This window comes from Nilaparvata lugens, chromosome 6, assembly GCF_014356525.2.
Source record: "Nilaparvata lugens isolate BPH chromosome 6, ASM1435652v1, whole genome shotgun sequence".
Lineage (NCBI taxonomy): Eukaryota > Metazoa > Arthropoda > Insecta > Hemiptera > Delphacidae > Nilaparvata > Nilaparvata lugens.
In genome coordinates this window covers 42720492-42740952 of record NC_052509.1, presented here as the reverse complement: position 1 = coordinate 42740952, position 20461 = coordinate 42720492, and the positions used below count along the sequence as shown (strand labels likewise).

The window sequence follows — 20461 nt, the reverse complement described above, 5'->3', positions numbered from 1 at the left end:
AGTAAGACTTGGGAAGGCCTTTCTCGACCCCGAGACATCGATCCTGGCCGCAGGAGACAGCCGGTGACCGAGCTGTTGGACTCGGTGACCGCCAGTGACGCCCGGTTCCAGGGCTCTTCTATCTTGCTAATTCCATCGGAAATAGCAAGAGAACCTCGAGTAAAGCTTGGGAAGGCCTTTTTCTACCCCGAGATCCAATCCTGGCCGCAGAAGACAGCCGGTTCCCGAGGCGAGGGACCCGGTGACCAGCCGTGACGCCCTGTTCCAGGGCTCTTCTACCTTGCTAATTCCATCGGGAATAGCAAGAGAACCTCGAGTAAGGCTTGGGAAGGCCTTGCTCGACCCCGAAACACCGATCCTGAGAGCCAGAAACACCCGGTACCCGAGGTGAGGGACCCGGTGCCAGCCGCGACGCCCAGTTCCGGGGCTCTTCTACCTTGCTAATTCCATAGGGAATAACAAAAGGACATCCAGTGACGATTGGGAACGCTTTTCCCGTCCCGTCCCCATCATACTCACGGAAGACACAAGATTGTTCCTACTCCTATCTCTCCCCGCCCAACCCTGTTAGGCAGTGCGAAAGCACGGCCCCTCTTTCCTTAAAGAAGGAATCACTTCAACAAGGTACTCAAGGTCCTGTTTCAACCCCCGACTCGAACAAGGGTGGTTGACGGACACCACACCAAGCCTCCCGTCCCCTGCTGCTGCCCACCCCAGACGCCGACTGAGTCTAGCCGGCCCAGAGCGACACTAGAAATTCTAGTAGAAGAAGGTGTGGACCAAAATCTACTCAGATTATATATCAATTCACTTTTTCAATGTCTGAATAATAAATCAATGGTATTTTCCATACAGCTCAATATCATGGAGCTCATTACTATACTGTATATATATATATATATATATATATATATATATATATATATATATATATATATATATATATAAGCGAAATGGCACTCACTCACTGACTGACTGACTGACTGACTGACTCACTCACTCACTCACTCACTCACTCAATCACTCACTCGCAGAACTAAAAATCTACCGGCCCAAAACGTTAAAATTTGGTAGGTATGTTCAGTTGGCCCTTTAGAGGCGCACTAAGAATTCTTTTGGCGATATTTTAACTCTAAGGGTGGTTTTTAAGGGTTTAAAGTTCGTTTTTTAGCATGTATATTCTTCTTATTTCAATATCTTAAAATTATGATTCAAATGTCCATACCAAATGTTAATATAGAACTATAATCTAGAGAGAGTACCTCTTCGAAACAGTTGTTCTGGTAACTAAATTAAAAATTTTGTCAGGTTGACATTAAGTTGAGTTGACTTTGTGAAGTTGGCACCAAGTTGAAGATTGAAATGTGAAATGCATTTATCCAGGACCTCCTAAATACCATATTTATCCAGTACATCCTAAATACCTATACAGGAGGTTCTGACTTATCGCGGAAAAATTGATTGGGTACTGCTACTTCAATACTTGATACGCCGATATAATAACAGGTGTTTTTCGAGATCAAATTGATATGCAGGTCAACATGCAGGCGAGCAAAGCGAGCCCGCTGATCTCATTTTTGGACAATCCAGTCGGGGGTCCAGAATTCGGTACAGAGGTTCCGCTGAGGTCTACATGCAGGCGAGCGAAGCGAGCCCGCTGATCTCATTTTTGGAGGATCCAGTCGGGGGCCCAGGGGGCGGAGCCCCCTGGCTAGACGGATATGTCGAGCGAAGCGAGCTAGTACTGTATATAGATTTCTCTAACAGTATTATATCTACCCCTCTTCGAACGTTTTTGAATATGTCTGTTTTTGAAAGTATCGTTAGAAGAGTGGCAATATCGAATCAGGTGAAGTATCGAGTAGTGAAGGAAGTGAATGAGAAGAGCATCGTAATCGAAGGAAACGGAAACACAAGGAAACAAATCGTCTGCTATGCAAATTAGGCTTGTTTTGTCGATCCCCACTGAATGCGTGAAGGATCAGCACAGCACTGATTCCACCTCCACTAATGGTCTTATGCTAATTCAGAGGAATTGCCTCGTTAATCCATGAATAAAACTGTCGTTGATCATGAGAAGAGCATTTAAATTGAGTTCTCCTCCCCGGCCACCGAAATCTCCAAAGTTTCTTGGCAGAGATAATTTGCGCGCCTCAACAATGTTCTGAGAAGTTTTAGGAGTAGACAATCATTAAAAATTTCAAGCAATGTCGAAATAATAAATTGTTCACTGATTCAGATCTGATAATATGTTATTACAAGTTTCGTAGTTATTATTATCATCACTATTGATCTTCTACTTGCAATGTACATGAAAACAATCTTTCTATAATATTACAGAAATTATTCTTCCTAATTTTTGAATCATTTCATGATACGATATTTTTAGGGTAGTTCTGCGAATTCTGTTAGTTCATGAGGAATTAAAATACTGTATCATTTAAATCATTGATTTTCATCAACTGTTTAACTTTTCCTTATTTATTTGGTTCATATATTTTCATACAGAGTTTATACAGTGAACAAGCAGTCAATTTAGATGTTTATTGATTTGATGTTGAAACATTAAAGAAATGTAGTAAGTCTAAAATAAAGGGAAAAATGTGTTTCTCATTAAATGTAGTTCTGTTTCAACATAATTTCTTCTCTGATATCCTGACAATCTGTTGGAGAGCCTTTAGAACATTATCCGACCTCAAATCATTCATTCTATTTTTCAAGCATCGACTATGTGATTCTTATTCCAAATCAATAATGAAAATGTAATTGGATGGATAAATAGATGAATAATACAAGAAGAAGGTCTCTTCAAAATTGTATATTCAAGAAAACGGAATTTACCGAATTAAGTTTTGTGTCATACTTGAGAGCCTCATCTCCGATAACCTCAAGTATGCCAAGTCAAGTTATTCTATTTTATTCATTTAATTTTTTTTCTAGACAGCTTATTCCTTGTCCAATCTTCATCTAATAGGAAACATATAATTTCAGCTTTCCTTCACAAATGTTTTAAGGTTTAGAATAGAATATTTCTTGTCTTATCCGTTGAACATGTGACTTTATACATTTTGTTGCAAGTATAAGATCACAGAACATACTTTTGACAGCATGTAAAGTTAAAGTGAGCTGGTTGTTGTGAGCCCTTGAGCCAGAAGTCCCCTGTCAAGCGGATTCTTTGATGTTATGAATTATTCACGAGATGGGATCAAAACCTGCTATGTCCCCGTGAGCGATTTACAGCGGAAGGTTGCGTTTGCGAGAGTAAAAATGTCATCTACTGCTCTCTTAGAATTATTATCATAATCCACTCTCTGAAACATGAACCAATTGTCTCATCATCCCCCATGATTCGAAATCTTGAATATTTTAGATATTGAAATACTCATTCTTGATTCTTTGACATGATTAACTCACTCTCGACTCTTTTTACCCGAGAAATACGTGCAGGAGAAATTTGATAAGTTCATTCAATTGATTAGTCAGTTATCGATATTCCTGTTTAGTTCCTCAGTAGGGTAGACTTATTCGTTCAAACTATAGTGCTTCACTGAAAAAAGTAAGCCCGAAAGTTGTACTGGAGCTGCTCTGATTCAATGTTGAATCAGGATGATTATTTTCAAAAGAATGGAATGATGAAAATTAAAATAAATCAACAATTTTCAATTCATTCACATTGGAAATCATTGAAATCCAACACACAACTTGAAGCTCATCAGAAGTTTTGAAGTACGAAAAAGCTCTTGATTCATTCGGCTATGATATAATAGGTACGTTATTTCAACTAGGGCTGAAAGATTATTATACTTGCTCACTATAGTCCAGTCAACGAAAGATTATAGAGGGAAAAGTTGGGAACACAATTTTCAACTCCACAGCTCTTTTAAGGATAGTAAGAGGATTAACATATCAAAAGTCCTTACCCCTACCCCCTGTGCTAAAGGGGTGGGGGTGGTTTGAAAGAACCATTTTTTCATTTTTCGCATATATCTCGGGAACTATGCATCTTATGAACATTTGTATTCCGTGCAAAATTGAAGCTTACTAAATTACCAACAAGTTTTGTCCTCTACATTTTTTCCATATCCCTCATAAATTCTCAGATATCCGCTCTTGAAAGTGAGATATTTTTTGAAAAAACACTTCTGCCTCTATTATTTTCATCTTTTCGGCCTTATAATTCTCGAACGATTGATGGAAAAAATCCGTGCTGATTATGAGCTGATAGATGCTCTGCAATCTCGTAATTAGCACATTCTTGTTACATCAATTGTTGATAAGTTTGTCACGTTATTTTTTTCAGTAACGTGTTGCCCTGCTTGGCTGCAGTCGGTAGAACAATATTTGAAAGATATATAACCCCTTTTGTGGTTCCTGGAAAAGTAATAATACCAATCTCTTACCGGCTCTCTCAGGAGCTCACACAGTTCTCTGCTTTTGCTGGTTACTGACGTCGGCCGCTCCAACAGTTCACAGTTTTTGTGACTGATTTGTTGAATTCCGCAAATGCAGATGCAGTAGATACAGACGGATATAAGGGCTCTGATTATCGTGCTAGACGATGCGACACCGCCACCAATGCGAGTGGCGAGTGCACCATTCACCAAAGTGGTCAGCAATGAAAAATGATACCGAGTGGAGTCAAAGGCAATATTCTATCAGAATACCTTATAAATTATATTAATTTATGTGCTGCAACTTAATACTATGACCTTGAGATTCTTCAAATCAGATTTGTTGGTACTGGATAATTTATATAAATCTCGGGAACGTATTATTTCCAAAGATTTGATAATCAATGCTGTATATCGCTGCCTTATCCAACTTATTCGGTGAAGAATATAGTTGGCTGGTAATCTTAATAATATTTCAATACTGGTAACAAAATAGATTATAACGAGATTGGTCATGCATGGAGATAGGGAAATAAATAAAGGGTACACCATTCAAATAATGAATAAAATATCAACGAATAAATAAAAATATCGAGCAACAAGTATAAAAAATAAATAAAGAACAAATATATATATATTTTTTGAGATATATTTTTTGAGATATATATTTTGAGATTCAAAATTTATAATTAGTTATTTATATTAATTTGGAAAGAAGATATATAAGATTTTATTCGACAAGCAACAGCAAGTCGATAACAAGTCGATAATATTTATATATATAAATATATATATATTGAAAATATCACAGATAGCTCACTAGTATTTGATTTTGCTTTTAGCACGAAATATTACAATGAGCTTCTTAAATCAGCAATCATATACATTTAAACTATGCAGCTCAGTTATCGACTTGCTGTTGCTTGTCGAATAAAATCTTATATATCTTCTTTCCAAATTAATATAAATAACTAATTATAAATTTTGAATCTCAAAATATAATAATATGTAACTCTCAGGGATAAAGGTTCGGCCTCTGGTGGAAGTCAGATAAATCAATTTATCCAATGAACATGAACTTCATTAACATCCCTATAATTTACTGATAAAGAGAATGGTCAAGTGAGCATATTTTATAATATTAAAATTTTAATAAATATTTAGCTGTGTATACTTAAAAATGTAGATCTGATATATCGTTCTTAACAAAATTCCCTTAACGTTTAAAGACTTGCGCAAGTTTGATATTAATTTCAATATTCAAATAACCTTTAGTCAAGCTAGCTTTATTGAATCTTGATTTATTCGAAGCACTGAGGGCGCCCTTGATATTTCTCTTTAACTATAAAACTCACATGTCGAATTTCACAAAGTATGATGGCGATCGGATTCTTTTGACGTCCTAGTCTTTTCTGGTGGGCTGATGTTGTCTTCTCCAATGGAATATTAATGTATTTCTATGCGACTCACGCCTTAATACGACCTCACTGAGTCTTATTAAATTAATTATTAAATTCAAACTTAAACTTTTAAAATGTACATCACTAGAAAAGGGATTTTGCGCTCTACATAATTGGTGGCTGTTCCCGGTGACTTCTGGCAAGCAAGTGGGCTCTGATCTACCCCTATTCTTTCCACGATCATACTTCCGTATTCCAAATTTGCATATTATCTAAATATTCAACTACTATGCAATTACATAATTCGAAATAGTCCGTGTCAATCTGCTAGGCTATTGAAAGATTACATATCATATTTTCCAATTACTCAATTTACATCTGTTACATGAACTGAGTATTGTATAACTTACAAATTCTCATCATTTATATAATAAATAAAGTATATTTTTGAATTGACTTGCTTTTACCGCCGGTCAGTTACTGTATTTTGATTGGCTTATTCTAAAATTACAATGTATCCATGCACCGAGTAGAATGTACCACACTTCCTTAATATTTTTATTTATTTTACATATTATTTTGTACATGCTCGTTTGACATAATAAAAATATTTTTGTATTTTTAAATTGTTTTTCCTTTTAAGTTAACATGCCATGTTAACCAATCCTCTGATCACATTTTAAGCGAATGCTATTTGTATGCAACTAAATTTGCCACAGGTGTCTGGCTAGTTTTCAATTTATACGGCTTGACCGATTGTTTAGGTTGCCGACCAGTAAGTATCATAGAACCTAACCTCAAAAATTCATTATTTTATATAATTGAATAAATAGCAATAATATTCTTCTATTTGGCTGTTCAAAACTGTAGCCTGGATACCCGTTATTATCTAATCTCTAGCTTGTTGATATCGCACCCAGCGATAACAAAGCAGCTGTTTGCTTGAGACCTATAAAATCTTTTCATTTAGCGATTTTGCCAGTTATCCAAAAAATTCTGTTACAAGTTATAATACTTGAATGAGCGAATAAGTGGAAGAAAAACTGGGGTTTCGAGATGCATCACTTTACAACATAAATATCTCAAAAAGTATCGTAGCCTATTTATCGGGACCCTCTACAGAACAAAACCTGAAGAAAATTCATTAAGCTTCATTTTTATGCAGTTTATTATGTGAATAAAACACATTGTTTCCAAGATATAAGCATGTAAGTAATAAGTGAAAATACAACTATCAAACCACCCTCATCCCTTCAGCACATGATGTAGGGGTTGGGATTTTTGATATGCTCACCTCCAAACTAGTCTCAACGAAGCTGCGAAGTCGAAAATTGTGTTCCAAACATTCCCTCCAAATTTCATTGTCAACTGATCTATTGTTGCTGAACAGAAAATTTCACTCTCAACACTAAAACTGCTGCAAAAGTCGTAGGGAAATGCGTGAAATAGTGAAAATATACATCAAATTGAAGATAATTTGATGCTTTATCAGCTCATAATCAGCACAGATATTTTTTCATCAATCGTTCGAAAATTATAAGGCTGAAAAGATGAAAGAAATGGAGGCAGAAGTGTTTTTTCAAAAAATGTCTCACGTTCAAGAGCGGATATCTCAGAGTTTATGAGAGATATGGAAAAAATGTAAGGGACAAAACTTGTTGGTAATTTAGTAAGCTTTAATTTTGCACAGTAGGCTATACAAATGTTCATAAGATGCATAGTTCGCTTGATATATGCGAAAAATGAAAAAATGGTTCTTTCAAACCACCCCCACCCCTTCAGCACAGGGGGTAGGGGTGGGGACTTTTGATATGTTTATCCTCTTCCTATCCTTGAAAGAGCTGTGGAGTTGAAAATTGTGTTCCTAACTTTTCCTTCTATACCTTTATTTGAGCATTCGTTGCCTGGACTACTAGTCCGATTTAATTATTTTAAAACTCCAGTACAAAAGAAATTTTGCTGATCCCAAAATTAAAACGTTCCCGTTCACTTTGTTTCATAATCGATCTTCTTGTAAGTATAGTATCAATCTTATATTGTGTTGAGTTTTGTAGAATCCATTCTTGATGTACTCTCTGCAAAATAATGCATTCACAAAAATATTCTATTCAACTCAAATATAATGTGCCCTCATTATGTGGAATTTCAACTTCTAATATACATTTTGATTGTACACACTTTTCATAGACGGATTTCAACCTGTTACAATCCCGGAATACTCAAATGATATTTTTGGAAAGAGATATCCGAATTCCTGAATCTCAAATTATCATCAAATATCTTCATGATACTCATACAGAATCGTTTTTTCTCTTATCAAGTTGAAAATAATCATAATATCATGATCCCTCCATCATGATTATTTATTTGAATTACACCGAAAAAACTGAAAAATTCTGTCCGAGTATCAGATTTGGTCGGGTGTACCAGTCGCAATATTGCAGAGCCGAAACGTACGACACAGGAATATTTTATAATATCCGAACGTAGTGAAACAGAGGGGATATTATAGAAGCATGAGACCGGTACAACATTGTTGGCTGTATTGAGTGCGAACGCGCGCCCAAAGGACGTGACAATCGTATCGAATTTATTGTAAAACGGCAGCCGCTTATCATATGAAACGCCTGTGAAAATATTCTAAACATGCTCAACGCGAGTCTGGCTTTTCTATTAGTATCGTAATTGCTTTTGGGATTGTTGGAGTGCACCGTTGGACGGCTTTCTTGCGCGCGCGGGGGTCGTTTCCGTCAGCGAATTATTGCTGCCTGGGGCTCGATCAAAGCGAGCAGCGAGCACCACTTGCAAATCGAGATCAACCGTTACGTCACGTCACGACGTCTCTCAAGACCCGTTATGCCTCATGCTATAACATCACACACACATTGTCGATTAGGCAGAGAACAATCGTATTGTTACGGCTGCTAGATGAGATTCTACTCACATGAGGGCCTACACAATTCTGCACAACAGGTCTTCATGCTGTATTACCGTGTATGAATATCATGTTGATTAACGCAGTAGGCTTGTTATTAATCAACTATGTTAAGCATAGACTTTGGAGACGTGTTGATGAATGGGAATGCCTGATTTTCTTGGAACTAATAGTACCAGTTCATTTATATTCCATGATTATTATTGATGTACACTTTTCAATGCTATAGTTATGTCTTCTGATATCCGAAAACCTTTTTTATCCTCGAAAATCTAGAGAATGTGCATTTGATCCTTGAATTGAAATAATGTCAGTACATCCCATTGCATTCATTACATAGTTTTTTTAGAGCTCTATAGCATTGAAAGCTATGAGGTTTGCTATTTTGAGAATGTAAGTGAGTTTTCCAAATTCATTAAGACTATTTGAGAGATTCTCACTATTCAAAGACTATCTCCAAGTTTTTGTTTTGGTTCAGCAAAGACCATTCCAATACTATAGTCTTGAGTACCATCATATAGGGATTCAAAATACTATAAGCGGTATCATCGCTGACATAGAATATAGTAAGGGGTGTGTCAGCATCTTGAAACGTGGGAATCTATAGAAACCACAACAGAGAAGAGAGTGTTGTTCAAACAAGGCATGCCTGCATACATGCTAACCGGGCAGTATGGACGACACATCAAATTGGCGTTAACAGGATTCAATGGTGGGTGGCTTCCAGCACCCGTGAGGAGGAGAGGAGTAAGTGGCTACATCACAGACTGAGGAGTGAGCAGATAGTGTGAGGTCAAACAAAGCTCTCCCTTCTAGATGTTTGCATTCCTCAGCAAGACTGCACTGTCGCCTCAGTTCCCCCCTCTTTACTGCTCTAGAAGTAGAATTGGGTGCTCTCAAGGAAGAGAAACTGTGATTAAGAATATGATTGAGGGTGGTGTAAATGGTGGGGTTGAATATGAAGAACTCTAGGGAAGAGTAAGAGAAGTCGGAGACGAAGAACAAGACAGTGGAAGAAGGAGAAGAAGAAAAAGTCAAAGTTCCAGAAGAATAACCTACGAGTTAATTGAAGGTTATCAAAGTGAGAAGAAAGTAGCTTATGGTATATTTTGAAAAGAGAAAGTGATGAACTTCGAAATGGGATTAATTCAGAAGAGAGAGGGGGTTTGAATACAGCAGAGAAGAAAGAAAAAGAAGTAAATTAAGGGGAGACGCAAGGGAAATGCCCGTTGATGATATAAGCCAGTGGATGATAGTCATATGAATAGGAGAGGAAATTCATAATTATTTGAATGTGATGAGAGAAAAATATAAACGATGTGAGACGCTATCTAGTTGCTTTATTACAGTATGAGCTGAAGAATGTGAAGAATGAAATAGAAACGTAGGTTGGATATGTTTGATAAAGATGAGTGTTTGATAGAGATGAGATTTGGAAAAAGAGAGAAAGATCGAAGTAAGAGAGATATATTCTGCAAAGGGAGTTCTAAATTTATTAAAGGAAAAGAAAAGTTATCCGATTCTGCGGTGAAAGGAAACAGAGCGGAATAATTTCAAGTGACCAAACAAAATAACGAGTTTACTGAACATCTTTATGGTATCATTCCCATCTATGGATTCTGTTCCAACATTCATGAATATGAACCTCCTTGAAAAGGGGTCCTTTCGTTCCTAGACAAACATTCCATGGACCTACTCTGTAAACGTTTACCATGTAATTTATTTTGAACGTATCAGCAGTATAGTATCGAATCTTATGTGAAGGGAAAACACGTTATGAAAGCTACGTTCCAGCATGCAAGTTTGCTTCAAAATAATATGTGTTACACAAAAGTAGTACATCAACTGAATGAGACTCATAGTAAGAAGTAGAGACAACGAAAACAAAGAAGTAATCAATAGATATATAGAGAATGAGAAATTTGAAATTTACAAATTGGTATTATAAATGAACTTGAAACTTCATCGATTCTTTACTCTGCTATAATGATACTATAATCCTACTCATTTGAATGTTTTTTTTCAGTAAAACATTCGAATGAGTAGGAGTATAGTATGATAACAAAGTAAAGTATTAATAGAATTGATGCTAATAATATTATAATGATTGTAACAGATAAAGTTTCTCAGAGAAGAATAGAATCGAATGTGACCAGAGATGAAAACAAGTATCAATTTGAACATGAATCGATAAGTTTTACAGGAAGTTTTCTCACTTGAAATTTACTTTAAATTGAATTAATCTCCAATTCTATGTAGTATTCATATATAATGTGAACTGTGTTACTCATGTCATCCGTTATTCATAACTTTAATGGCTAACTCAAATTTGATATAGTATTCAACCCGTTGTCTGTTTATCATCATCATCATCAATAATTCAGATCGAAACCCCTTGGCTGACGACCGCAAGCTGACATGTTGATGGATGAAGACGCTGGTCCATGAAGGAGCGGCCAGAGCGGACGGACCACTGGTTGAGGAGGTGGACTGTTGCCAACCGCAGACCAAGGCTGACCAAGACAGGTGGCCAGGGACTACTTTCTCAACTCCTGGCTTTCCGCAAATAGTTTGTTCACGGACTGAGCAAGAGAGAAAGGGTAGTCCTAGTCAAGGGAGGAATCTCTCATACGCTGGACTCCCAAACCGCGTCAAGGCTCCCTCAACTCCCCCTGCTAACCAAATCCGTCCAGTCTTCCAGTAATTAATGTTTGCAGGCTCATGCTCAATTTTATAGCCCACTAGACGACTGTTCCTCGAGGCCTATACTGCTGAATTATGTGGATTGCTAACGGGGGATTGATTGCGTTGTAGTATATAATCCAAAATTATGATATTCCATGGTGTAAGTTATAATTTATAGCCTACAGTTCAAATATTATATATACACGTTATAAGTTATAAAGGAGTTATGATAATTCCATGGTGTCAATTGATGAACATTCATTCTTCACCAACACTGAACTAAAAATTCCATTTCCACAACAAAATTATATTTAAACAAATCAGATAGAATCATGTTTGAAGATATGACAGAATTACTGACAAGTATTTGAACATATTTTGTCAATAGTAGTAGGCATTGTGAAACCTGAATGTGAAAAATACAAAACCACCATTCAATGGTGTAACTTTCATGGAAATATGTGAAGGACGTCGTAGTGATCTCAACTTAAAGAAAACATAATAATAATAGTATAGTCTCCTGAATCCGTTTATTGTCAGTGATCCTTATTGTTTGAGAGGTTCGTTGGGAGGAACTAGTTTATCAATATGGAAATTATTCTCTAGATTCATGATTTCGTTTGTGTAGAAAAAACAAAATCATCCTTAGCATTCATTTTCAGTACAATTATAAATTGAATTGGACTGGAACTGAATTTTTGAGAAATAAAACTCATCTTAGAGAAATAATAAAGTGAATATGAACCACATTTCTCAAAAATGTATGCTGCTATTATTAATTCATTTAATATATCCATCTTTCTTGAATATACCTTGCTCCCTATTATAAGTGTAGGCTATTATTGATTGAGTGGCTCTCCACTAGAAGAGGCTGTAGGGTATACGGAAATTAGTCTGGGAATGCCCGCTTCTATTTATTAACGGTCGTATTAATTAATGACCAGGATATTTACCGTTCAGTAAGCCCAGCTCCCACTTAGATGGGGAATTCAGGGCCTAGATGGAGTGGTTGAATGGTAAATTGTAGGGATTTACTGCAATCAAGGGGTTTCAAGGGAGGACGCCGACTAGGAGGAGAGAAGGATAAAGGAGTCATGGAGAGGGAGGAGGTCGAAGAGAAGGTTGTGGAGGAGTAGAAGGGACAGGAGGAGTAGGGGAGACGAAGAATACTCAGATAGGTTGAGGAGCAATAGCCAACTTCTGTGTTCTATGGTCACTCCATTGGGTCAAGCCAAAGTCCGATGAGCGGTGCATCATTTTTGACAAGATGCTTCCTGTTTGGGAAAACCACCTTCACTTTGAACAGTGGGAATCAACTAAGAATGAGCATTTTGTTTTCTAATTGATACTTGAAATTATTACCTGCTGATTTCTGGGTTTAAATTATTGTTCTGTCAATTCACACTTGAACACAAAGACACATTGTAAGAGATGTATATTTTTCTCATTCGTTGTCTGTCTTTTCTGAGTAAATTATGGTTGGTAGTTCTGGCCAAAGGATTTACTTCTAATAAAAGTATTGCCAACTCTCAGTTGAACTGAATAAATTAATGATGTATCTTTTTCCGTAAGCTTTATTATTCCAATCAAAGAATTATAATATTTATATATATAAATGAATATTCCATCGAGCACTGCCCATATACGTGAACTATTTTTGTACAATATAGTATCCACTCATAAAATCAGGCCAAACAACTGTAATAAGCACGCAATAAGCACTTATGGCCTGATGTTATTGGTAGGTACTATATTGTTCAATACTATTGAGCGTCCATTTCTTCCTTCGAGGAATCGAATTGTTCACTGCATGTACCAGAACGAAAATGAGTTTTGGATTGGGATAACGAATAATATATTGAATAGCCTATAAAACTGATGAATTGAGCTCAATTATATTGACTGGTGTTTGTAACTAATAAGGAACTGAAAAGTATAGTTTGATCATGGAAAAACTTTATGCATCTAGTAAGTGAATTAGCTATTTCTAAATATCATTATTTAGAATACCTTGTTGAATCTGAAAAAATATCAATCAAGTTGTGAATCAGTTTCATCTATCGTATCTTGAATCTCTGATTTATAAACTCTTGAAACCTCGTGAGAAGCCTTTCCCATTCAATGCCCACTAATGCTCACATCGATCGTATCAGATACGCAGTTGAATTTCCATTACAGAGCAGTTAAAAATGTGTTTGAATCGATGAAATATGGCAGACGGCATAAGCCGATGTGACACGTCGCTAACTCGCTTATCTACAGCACACGGGGTCGTTAGGTATTTCGCATTTGCATCTGTCTGAAAGCAAGAGGGTTTATCTAGTCAATAATAATAACGAATTGACAAAAGGTATGAGGCGGTAATATGGGTTTTGTGCACCATTGAAAACATGCACAAAACTTGGGCCATCGCAAGCATGCACGCACGCGAAGGTGCACAACCACGCCACTGTTTTCATAATGATTGTCGTCATATTAAAACAATAAAGTGCAATAAGTGATTTGAGCAATGCGCGAAATGATTGTTTCAACAGAAATTTAATCATCGCTCCACACCCGCACCTACCATTCTGGCGAGGGTGATACAGAAGTAGGAGGGAAAATGAGGAGGAGAAAATTCTAGAGAGTATGGAAGTTGAATGGAGCTGCCGGAAAATTAATTATATTGCGAATTCATTCGCCCGATCATTCATCCATTCATTTATCCGCGCGCTCGTTCTGACTATAATTCATCGACATTTCATTTAGCCATTGAATGATGCACATTAAAACCCTAATAGGACGTACAAACATAGGTTGTTCCTCTCTTTTCAACACACACTGTTTTGTTCTCTCACTCAGTCAATTCCCTCACGAGCATGCGCTCACCTGTGCAAAACAACAACAACAACCGATTGTACCTCAAATTCCTGTCATTGTTTTTCCGATTCCTTTCTGTACGTTCTACAAGCATAAAACATTGGGCCACCACAATTGCATTGGTCGATTCCGCCCCACAAAGAACGAATTGTGTTTCGGCCATATAATTAGCATAATAATTTTTATAAAATGAATCCCTTCAGGTAGTTTCAGAGGGGAGGATTGCATAATTTATTGATAACCGTTGTTCTATACCCTAGTGTGTTTTCCAAATTATATTCTGCATTAACAACCACAAAATAATTAATTCAGGCCTGTATGAACGAACCGACGTTTCTAACTATTTTCAAATGGGAATAATACAATTGAGCATTGTTTTGAGAAATTTGTCTATTTTCATTGTGCTCATTATTCCATGTCCGTTATTTTATTCTGACTTCTCATGAGAATATTCAATAATGTGTATGTTTTCTATTCAACCAGGACGTGGAAAATAAAAACAAACCATATGCATTGAATTAATGTTCATTGCCTTTGTTTTCAATCTTGGAAACTTACAATGCAACTAGTGAAGTTCAACTATAGAGGTCATAAGAATATATCCTTTGATATTCCGTAGGCCCTGAAATATAATATGATATGAAATTTGTGAAATACCTTATATTATATTACTCATGGAATTAAATTCAATAAAATAAAAGAGGAAGCTATATTACATCATTCTTCCAACATTATAGTCCTCTTAACATTTTTCTCGTCCATCATGGAAACGATTACCATAGCTTACATTTTCCAATGGCAGTGGAAATTCGATAAATCAGAATCCCATTCTTGAAAAATCTCCAAGTATTATTTCAATAAATATTATTGTTACATCTTGAAAATTATTTGTTGTTGCTCCGTTGTTCTGCTTTTTTCAATTTTTAATTGACTTTTTAATTTCTTACTTTGTCTTATCATTTGTAAATATTGGGATGTGACCTAGTTTTCCGTAATTTTATTCATTCTAGATATTTATAATAAGATATATTTTTCTTCTTCTATGTAAATGTTTATCATATCTAGTTGTTGGAGCTCACTGCAGGCGCATAAGTTGTTCTTTGACGGTAGTATCATATTATAATAGAGAGTATATATTTTAATTATTTGTATGTAATTTTTATGGCAGAAAAATTGAAATTAAAAGTTTAATAAATGGGTTATAATATCATAAAATTGCTAGAGAATAAAATCTATAAGATTTTTTTCCCAGTTTCCCATCGGGGTACACTTCCAAATTGCAATGTTACCTGCGAATGTGAATTGAAATGTTGAAAATTGAAGCTTTACTGAAAATATCAGGAATTATTGTAGTTGATAGGATAACTGGTATTTGTTCCAACATGGTTTGGGGTTATACTAAGACAATTTCATAAAGTGAATGAAATTTAGTAACGGAATCTACTATGAAGAGGATGAAGTTTGGATAAAGGGTTGAAAGTGGAGTGCACTCTCCTCAAAGCGACTGTCAGTCCACCTTGAAGCCGGGCAAGTGGCACCACAATCAAAGGCGGCATTCCACAAATTTAATTGGACACTAAAACAATTTACACCCTTCAAACTCAGTAATCTACTTTGTGCTCTCGAGGAAAACTTGCTGAGCTTCTCCTTTTGACGAGTTGCTACAGCCTGAAGGTATGCACTGCACATAGTTGTGATATTTAAACATCACTTGGAGTCAAAAGGTAGTGTTGATTCCCTACTTGACATGTTGTGTATCCTGTAGGTGGATGAATAACATTCCGTTGTGCGATAATAGCGGAGGTGGAGCGAATATGATAAGGAGGGCACCAACATAATATATAATAAGTATATACTTATAGTATATGATAAGTAGCTGCGTATACTTCGCACTTTGCATAGTTGCACAGCCTTACTTTGATTTGTGCGCCCTCCATTCAACAACTGTATCCTTTGCTCCACGAGCAGCAACCCTCTTACAAAGCGAAATGCCAGAGAATCCACTTTGTAGCTCCTACCCTTACACCTATCTTTATAGGAATGTAACCTTTTGAAAGAGTTGGGATAACTTATTATTGTTATGAGGGAGCTGAATTCATATTATCCTTTTGTTGAAATGTCCCTGCTGGGAAATTCCCATTCAAGGAATCATTATTATTACCACAACAATCTGTATTCTATGATAACCATTCCGGTATCACGATTTTCTCGTTTCAATGTTGTTGCCACAAATTTGATTTTTTATTTTCAATTGGAATCAATTTCAACCAAGAGTAATATCCTGTTATATTCCTGTAGTAGCTATCAACTTGTTTTTTTTTGTTTTTCTTTAGATTGTTTGTAGGTCTAGAGATATTCCGAACGATCAAACTTCAAAATAATTCACATCATTGAGAGAAGAAATTGTATTAATTCTTCCATACCCTACCAAATATCTCCACTTCTCAGTTGCCTTATGTTTAATTTGAGCACAAGATCTGAGAATACATTCCATTACAAGGTACCTGTAGTACGAACAGTAGAAGAAGGAGATAGTAGGGACTTTCTTGTTTCATTGGTAACACTGACAATTTATCCAAGGGGAAAACCTCTTTTTAGACAAGCTTGCCAAAAATTTCATTCATATGTTGTCAGCTCAAAACATTCTCTATGGCATTAATTATTGAAATCATAACCGACTTTGAAGAATTTTTTTAAAGATTGACCTCAAACTAGAGCAATGTAGTTTTCATTCAACAGCTAAAGCACTGTAAAATAGAGATATCACTTGATTAACGACGACAAGGATTTGTGTAATGGAGTTATCCAATTCAGAACTTTGTAGGGAAACAAGAGAACAGTACAGATTTCACAGGACGATTTATTATCTAGTTTACAACACAGATTTTGTCATGAATAATTGCACTTCAAGTTGGAGGCAACACATGTGTTCTGCAGCTACGGGAAGGTGGAAGCAACAACACTAAACTGTTTGTGAACAGTTTGGGCAGTAGGCAATAAGCGACATCTGGTGCAAGAAGTGGGTACTAATTACCGGCATTAAACATCAACAATGGGGGAGGTTGGTGAGCTTATCCCGGAGACCTGTGCAAAAGTAGCTGTGTAACTAAATAGTGATTCGTGAATACTCTGCTCTTAGTAGAAGGAGCTGCATGCCCCTTGGCGAGAAAACTCTCTCGTAAACCTGAACGTGTGTCGGAGAGCTACCTACATATAATTAATCGGCCATTTAAAACTTGGTTTAACAAGCTGTTATTACGTGGTAGGATGCAGGGTCATATGAAGGGCTGAATATGGCTTTGGGAATTTCATTGTTGTTAACTGACGTTAAACTAAAAATTCTTGATTCTGTGTGTTGAAGATGCATGATCTATGAATGATAATAACATACTATTATGATACTAATAATCATTATCACTGAACATGGAAACTGGTCATATGTCATTAACCTGTAGCCTTGCTTAAGTCTAGGGTAATGGTAGAAATGATTTTTTACTAAGGGAATCGATATTCATACATTATTTTGTTGGAATGAATGGAAAATTCAACAGAAGATGATGAAAATCGGAAAGTGTTTATTATGACCTGCCAATCATTTAGTTGTTGGCGATAACTCAATTGATTCTTCGGAATTGTATAATTCAAGTAATGGCTCTATAAAATTGTGGTAATAAAGAAAATAGATCACAATATCGATTTCTGGTGTCAATTGGGTGGAAAATTCAGTGTCTTCATAACTAAGTTCTAAAGCTGTAAATGATGATTTGAGTTTTTGTATTCCAGCAGTAACCAAAAATGAGGAAGTGTGCTCGTTTTCAGTGCTTGTATTTGAGTAATGACCTTTTAACCCCAAGAAGGGTATCGCTCTCAGATTACAAGGAGATGGAGTGCTTGATTGAGAGAAGAAATTTCGACAAAGGCGGTGCGGTTCTCATTTGTCAAAGGGGCCAGCGCTGCCGCCTTCTCTGATGTAGTTCGGGGCAGTTTGTTGACTTCTTTCCGCTATCAGCTTTTGTTTTTCGAGAAGAGAGAGTAGGAGTGAGGAAATGAGAGAGAGAGTGTGAGAGAGTTGGTAGCAGTTGAGAGATGAATTATTGGACTCAGTGTTTCGGAGGCCTCAGGGTCCGAAGTGGCTCATCTGTGTGTCAACTGAACCGCTTCCTCTGTGCTCTGCAACGTCTGCGGCCAAACCACACTTGTAAAGTTCTGTAACACACGCACACTCACACACACCAACACGCCCACAGCAAACAGACAATACCAGACTACAGAGATTGTCATACTCCCCAGCTTTCCATGATAATAAATTCCTGTTGAATTTCATCTGTCTCTTATGCTTCTTGAAGCTGCTCTTCTCCCTCATAACATACCCCTCGGGCCCTTTCGCTCCCTCTCGCTGAAATGATGATGCCCTTTGAAAGTTGCTGACACAGCCTGTCGAACAGCGACATAACCAATGATTATGGGGCCTTCTCCCGAGTGATTCTCAATGTGATCAACCCCTGATAGAAGATCGATAGGATAAGAACTACATTTCATAGATGGGTATCATAATAACTTCCTTCAAGTTGATAGTGTTATCATCGATCTGATTTAGTGTGGAAGAGGGAGAGAAACAATAATGAGGGTGCCATTAGAGCATGGAAATGATGGAATAAGAATTCATGATAATATTATTCCAATAATTTTTGATCCAGAATATTATAGGTGATAAAATTGAGTCAAAAGTCCTTACAGAAATTTGGGAGGACTCTCTTAACAACTTTTGGAGTCATAAAAACTGGTTGTGTTAATCTTTTCATGAAGCTAAACTTCTTCAAATTCCATCAAATAATCCAGTACTTGTAAAAATTTCAATTTGTCCAACTTCTGTTGTCTTTTAAACACTGTAAACAATATGCTTCTCTGATATTTAATTCCTTTCACATCCAATGTAATCCAACGCAAAATCCATTCAATATTAACACTCCCGTTAAACTCGCATTACACGAAAAGCAAAGTACAAGCTTTATTATGGAACACTTTCCTCATTTTCCATATGTGTGAATCAATAATCGAAAGAGTAATGTGGGTGCCATGCTAATTGTAACAAACAAAATATAATTGAATCAATATGTCTCCAGCCCGCATCATGCATTCACATTAACGGGTGTGAAGAGTTCTGTCGCGTCACAGGTAGTGGAGTGGATCAAAAATTAGCATGTTCCATGCTAATAATAAACACAGTTGCTGATATGATTCAATGCGCTTTCTGCCCCCTCCATCAACACAAATTGGATTTCCATACTACTGGCGGGAAAATAACTATCGCGGATAGGAGAGAAACATTATTAGTGCAGGAAGTGCGCAAGAAATATTTCAGGTTACAGGTTAAACTTCGTCACAAGTTTGCATATTCTGCAAGTGTGTGTCATCTGATTAAATATACTCTTAGATATTACCAAAGAGGATAAGAGGTTTTAAAATACTTTTCTATGCTGTCACTGAAACCTCGTTTATTTTAGAATGTGATTTAAAGTGTAATTCAATTTGGAATAATGATTGTATAATGATTTCAAGTAGTGAATTTCAAATACGGTAATGGACTGGAAGTGAACAAAAGTGTGTTATTTCTGATCGAATGATTTTTTGGCTTTATAGTATCTTCTCCAATATGAAAGGCAGTTAATGTTATTCAAATTCTATGATTAATGTTCACTGTTCACGGCTTTTAATTTATTGATGTTTAGCTTCTTCTATTCGTATTTTAAGTACTAGATCTTGAACTTGAAATATTACGAGTGTTATTTAGCTAGCTGTCGAAATTTGTAATTCTATTCATTTTCTATTTGTAATTTTCTGCAGATGAAAAGAATGAAGTTATGAAAAATGATTGCAAATTACTGAGATTGATATCATATATATGATATTGTCGTACTTTCAATTGCAGACTACAGTGTTTCTCAATAGAAATGTGATTAGATATGGAATATCAGATCACACTATGGATATGGAATGGGTGAAAATGAGAATTATCTTATTAGAATCACGATATCAGCTCATTATTTTGAAATATATCGGATCAACTTGAAATAGGATCGGTTATGCAGTGGATGAGTACACAGTAATTAGTATTACGCATCCAATTTTGTCGGATTAGTTTTTGTTATGAACAAAGTCGTAATCCATACCAATAATAACCTAATAATTAT

The 20461-nt window shown here is 36.3% G+C and overlaps 1 protein-coding gene across 1 annotated transcript in view; it reads left to right on the top strand.

The window, feature by feature from the left end:
* The window catches only part of LOC111055480 (LIM domain only protein 3), a 180983-nt gene that overhangs the window by 78702 nt on the left and 81820 nt on the right, over positions 1-20461 (top strand). The window lies entirely within an intron of this gene.